The sequence below is a fragment of the Caretta caretta genome, chromosome 21 (genome assembly GCF_965140235.1).
Source record: "Caretta caretta isolate rCarCar2 chromosome 21, rCarCar1.hap1, whole genome shotgun sequence".
NCBI lineage: Eukaryota > Metazoa > Chordata > Testudines > Cheloniidae > Caretta > Caretta caretta.
Window position 1 is genome coordinate 6,570,654 of NC_134226.1, and position 6,000 is coordinate 6,576,653.

Consider the following 6,000-nt stretch of genomic DNA (forward strand, 5'->3'; position numbering starts at 1 on the left):
TCTGGTTTGTGATGACTAGCTGTCATCTGGACACTAAAAGTCGTACCAAATCAAATGAATGAAATGGCCACTCCTTGCTTCCTTTTGTGCTTCAGAGAAACCAGCTGGCCCACACCCAGATCTCACAAGAGAACAAACCCCGATTAGATGCCATGATCAGAGACCAGCCCGAGTTGTAAACTTGGCTCTGGCTCAGAATCTGGATCAATCCTTCCCCAACGGGCATTCTGAGGAACGTGTCATGTCACCTGATGGCCCTCAGCAGTTGCTGCTTTCTCAGCCAGACTGACTGAAGCAGCCAGAATCAAAACAGAACAGAGCATATAGAATCTTGAGCCCCTGTGTGCTGATAAGGACTAATCTGTGTGTGCAGAATGCATTTGTTGCCAATTAGTAACTGGCTAAGAAAGAAAGAAAGAAAGAAAGAAAGAAAGAAAGAAAGAAAGAAAGAAAGAAAGAAAGAAAGAAAGAAAGAAAGAAAGAAAGAAAGAAAGAAAGAAAGAAAGAAAAATTTTATAAATGTGGGATTTCTTGCCCTTCCTCTGAAGCAGTTAGTGCTGGCCACTGGCAGAGAGGATACTGTACTAGACTGACCTCTGATCTCCAGTTCCTGTGAGACGCAAAGGCTAGTGTACACATAATGGTCCAAATCCATCCATGATGTAGGTCCTTTTAAATCAATGGGTTTATGCCAGGGATGAATCTGACTCTCCTAGTAAGTTCTCAGGCTGGAGAAATATAAGTAGCATCTTATCACGTTAACACTAGGGCTGGGCAGATCACACCAGCTTTTCCATGGCAAATCTTCCAGTGGGGGGTTGGACTTGAGCCCACCTTGGTTTTTGGGAGGAGGTTCTGAATGACCATTTTCTCATTTAAATCCACAGAGGCTTTCTAGCTGTCTCCCTGATGTTCTTTGTTTTGTGTTTAAAATTCTTCTCCCTCCCTGCCCTCATCCCAGCCGGGCTCCTGAGCCCCAGAGGAGCAGGAGATGGGAATGAGGAGAGGAACTCTGGATTTCCCAAGAAGGAGAGGACCTGGGTTAGTTGTTTGTTTGGTGTTGTTCTTCCTTTGCTTTATTCCATGTGAATTTCCTTCTGGTGTAGGCACTAGCCTAACGCCCCTGGAGACTGAAGTCCTCTGTTTCTGTACACGATGGATATGGCGCTGGCAGGATTTTCCTCCACACTGCCCCATCCTGCCAGAGTGCCTCACCCATGCCCTGGAGGGATCTCCTCTAGAGTCATGCACCTAGAAGGAGGGAAAAACTGCTGCAAACAAATCGCTGACGCAGGGCGACAGGCAGACAGAAGCAATGCTTTGCTGTTGCTGCTGTTAAATGAAATGACAATGGGGCAGATCCGCAGCTAGAGTAACCTGGGGCAGGTCCATTGGCTTGAGTGAAGCTAGGCCAACTAACGCCAAATGAGGATCTGGCCCACAGAGAGTCCCAGGGCCAACTTCTGGTCCCACAATGGGCAAATGCCTGAATTAGTTTGACAGGAGCAGGAATTGGCTTTTAGTGACCTGGTGCTTGATCTGCAGAAAGATATTGGAGGCCAGTGTGTGTGTGGGAGGGGAGTAAACACAAAATAACTCCAAACAATTCAGGATGGCCGAATACAGAATCATGACATTAGAGTCAAAGGTGACCTGCAGAGTCAAATCTAGTCCATTCCCCAGCCAGTTTCACCACTGGAGCCAGGAATAAATGCACCCCCGCCGTGATCCAACCTGACATGTCCCATGTTCCTATGTTAATTCTGCAGAGTTCTGTCCAGTCCAATTTCAAATGACTCAAGTGACAGGCCTTCTACCTCTTCCCTTGGGAAACTATGCCCTCGTCTAACTGCTCTTCCCCTTCATACACACTTCCCTGCTATTCAGCCCGGATTCCCCTTTCTTTAATTTCATCCCATCACCCCTAGTTCCATCCCCTTGGACCACCTTCCTTGCTGCTTACTTTTCCCTTCCAATAGCTGAAGATGTTTATCGTAAACTTGCTTAGTCACTGTTTGGCCAGCAAAGCAGATCTTAAAGAGAAGTATTGGACTGTGTTGCAGAATTTGTTGAGCCAGAGCTTCGCGACCGCTCTGAGCTGTGGCACTATTTGCCCAGCTAGGTGAGCTGTTGTTAACAGGACTCTCTGAGAGTGTTTGTCCGTATGAAACTCCGTTCTTTTCAAGTGCACTACGAATTTCATGAAGGGGCTCCAGGCCCAAGTAAGCTGCTGTAGCTATGTGCACTGTTAAGTGGCAAAGCACAGTGAAAAGCACGGCTTTCCACGAGTTCACACTATTGTGTCCTACCTAAGTGGGAGCCTTCAATTAATAAACAACGGGCCTGATACTCTTTTAGAGCAAGACCATTTTAAATCACTTCAGCAGTGTAACAGGCCTTGGAGTGTTTATGTCCTCTTCAAGGCTCCTTTATGCTGCCACAGCGCTGGTATAAAGTGGGGCTAGTGTGAATGAGAGTCAGGCCCAATGGATCAGACTCTCCATTGCACCGGCCCTTATGCAAAGCACGTGTAAAACGCTGCCAGAGCAGAACGGGAGTGTTTTATACCCACTTTTCCCTGGTGTAAGTGACTAGGCCTGGTGCAGGGCAATGCAGAATTAGCATTAAAGCAGCTTTAGTCTATGCACCAGGCCCAGACGAATATCTGTGTGGGACACAGTACACATTCCCCAGCTGGCTTGTCCCCATGTGCTGTGGGTTTCATGTGAAACCATGGTATGGCAAAGTTACTGCCTCAGCACCCCCCGCACCACCCCATGCCTGGCTAGCTGTGGCCCTGAGAGTGTCCTGGCCCTTCAGCCAGACCAATATGCAGAGTCCCGCCCCTTCCAGAACCATAGAGTCCTTTGTCAAAGCCCAACAGAAATACGTAATACAACTGAGTCTTCAGTCGCAGCTGGGCAGACCGAGTCTTCCTCACCACTATAGTCTTTCCCCACACCTCTGTCTCCTGTGCCTCACACAGCCCCTCTGTCCAGGGGCAGGCACACTCTTCCCCTCATTTGGTTCTTTACAGCAAGGGTTCACTCGAACACTAACATTGGCCTGCATTGCTCCAGTCTCCAGCTCAACTCAACCTGTCTCACACAGCAGCCCACTGCTCTCAAAACACAAGCTTCCACCACGTGGGCTAACTGAAGTCAATGGTGCTGCAGTGGTTTACATCAGCTGGGGATCTGGCCCTACTATATTGCACACTGGGATGTATGTTTGCTGGTAACATTGCTAGGCCGGTGCCCAGGTCTCTCTCTAGATATCCACACTCCCTCACTCCTCCAGCTCCTGCTTTGGATACTCAGACCATCTCTGACATTTTTTTTCCTTTCTTCTTGGCCTTATTCATGTATTTTCAAACAAGAAACAAACGTCTGTGTGGTTTAGTAACTCTGTTCTGGCTTGGTCAATGCTATGTGTCAGTCACAATCACCCCAGGAAAGGGTCTCTCCAAGAAGACACGGACTCTAAGCTAGGCAGACGGTGTGCCAGGTAGGATGCTGGCATATCAGGCCAAGAGGGTCCTAAACTGAAATGTACTAGAGGACAAGGCAAGAGTCTTGAAATGCCCAAGATTAACAAGAGTGACGAGTGGGTGAGGTAACATCACACACCTTGTTTCTCTAATATCCACAGCTACAGCATCACTGCAGATAAGAGTAACACAGGCAGCTGTAGGTTCCATCCATTGAAAGGATACTCGTGGGTTGAAAATCATGGAAAGTTGCTCAGCGGGTGTAAATCAGTGCCGCTCCCTTGAAATCAGTGGATCTATGCTGCTTCACATGGCTGCAGATCTGTCCCATCTAGATATTTAAGAACAAAATAAACAATCCACTCCCTGTGTTATCCCCCGAGATTGTTATGTTTTAAAATTCTAACGTGCTTTCCAGTACTGATGTTACTTCTTTGCCTTCAGCTTGGACAGTGGAATTAGCCTGATCAGATCAACACCAGGTTGTTGTTCACTAGCTAATGCCTGCTGCATTGTTTGGGCTGCAAAAATGGCAGGGGGATGTTTACATCTAAATACAAAATCATATGAATTAAAGTTACAAAAAACAAACAAACAAACACAAACAAACACACTACCTAAACACCACATAACACCAAGTCCGTGAAAACATTTCAATCAATATTAGGAGAGTTTCTTTCTTTCTTTCTTGGATCTTGGTTTAGCAGTTTAGGTGAAATAAAGTCCCAGGAAATATTAGTTTGTTCCTTGCTACATTGCTGAAACTAGCAAGACCTCTTAAATACACCCTCCGGTACTTGCAGAAATAGAGGCCATTTGGGACAGGAGTCTTTTAGCAATGGACCCTGAACAAACACCTGAGAATGTTGGGTGAGCCTGGGAAGCCGTTGGGTTCGGCAGATCACTGGGGCACTGGAGTGGCGATCAGGAGACCGCCTTGCTGTGTGACCTTGGGATAGTCACCCTCTCAGTACAGACTGTAAGCATTTTGGGGCAGGGAGTGTTTCCTGTTACGCGTGTGTACAGCATCTAGCCCCATGGGGTCTCATTTGGGGCCTCTGTGTGCTACCATATTATGATAATAATTGGGGATGTTCAGGCCTAAATGTAGATTCATGGCCAAAATTTGTGGCTCAGGGCCAACTCTAGACATGCTGTTTAATGTCTGTAATCCTGACACTGAAAAGAAAAAAATTAACTCACTGCTGCAATCTTTTTCCAATGCACCTGAGTCTTAATTCCTTAACACCCCTCTTTCCCTCTCATAACTCAAAGCACTCTCATGCAAAGTGCATCAAGCTTATCTCACAAAGATGCACCCATCTTACTGGACTGGTTCAGATTTGACCGGTTCCAGGTTTATCAGTCTAGATGGTGCCACTGCTTTGCATTGCAAATTGCCTTTTTGAATGTCACACAGATTGTGGTTTATCTTTAATTGTTTGGCTGTAAACACGTCCTTCAAACAATCCCAAGAATCCCTTAGGAGTTTAATGTACAGCCATGGGAATGTCATTCAAACCTGGCACTCAGGGTACTTATCACCGGATTATCTGAGCGCCTTCCAGCAGTCCATTAAGGAATATGCAGTGTTGTTATAGTCATGCTGGTCCCAGGATATTAGAGAGACAAGATGGGTGAGATAATATCTTTTATTTTGGACCAACTTCTGTTCATGACCTGAAGCAGGGCTGTGTGCAAACTCGAAAGCTCATCTCTCTCACCAACAGAAGTTGGTCCAATAAAAGGTTTCAGAGTAACAGCCGTGTTAGTCTGTATTCACAAAAAGAAAAGGAGGACTTGTGGCACCTTAGAGACTAACCAATTGAGCTGTAGCTCATGAAAGCTCATGCTCAAATAAATTGGTTAGTCTCTAAGGTGCCACAAGTACTCCTTTTCTTTTTGGTCCAATAAAAGATATTCCATCCCCAACCTTGTCTTTCCATTAAGCAATATGATTAATATCTGTCATGTGTTGTTTGGTCTTTTGTCCTCTCCTCAGGGAGAGAAGTGTCTGCAGTGAAGTCTCTTGTCTTGGTAGGGTTTTAGGTTTGATTTAATATACATTGTACTACTGGCACTAAATTAACTTACATATGATAAGGTAAAGGAACCCTATCTGGTAGCCTAAACCCAAGGTATAGGTTTAAAAAAAACCCCATTTTCATGATTTATATTCCAGGGAAGCTGTGTTAATCTGAATTTAGGGTTGAGAGCACATATCAGTTTATCCATGGTATAAAACATTAAACAAATGTTGCCATTAACCTGAAAACAAACAGTCTAAACCCAGGGAATTCAACATTAAGTTTAAACTTTGAAGAAATCCAAACCTGTTCAGATATGGAAATATACAGCTGTGGCCCCCAAACCACTTCAACTTTGCCCTCTAGTGACACCAAGCAATAGCCATAAAATTAGGAGTTAAGCATTTGAGTGTCCATACTCCCAGATTAGATAAAAGTGATATTTATAGAGAGATTAGTTCATCCTTTTGCCCAATTCAGGGA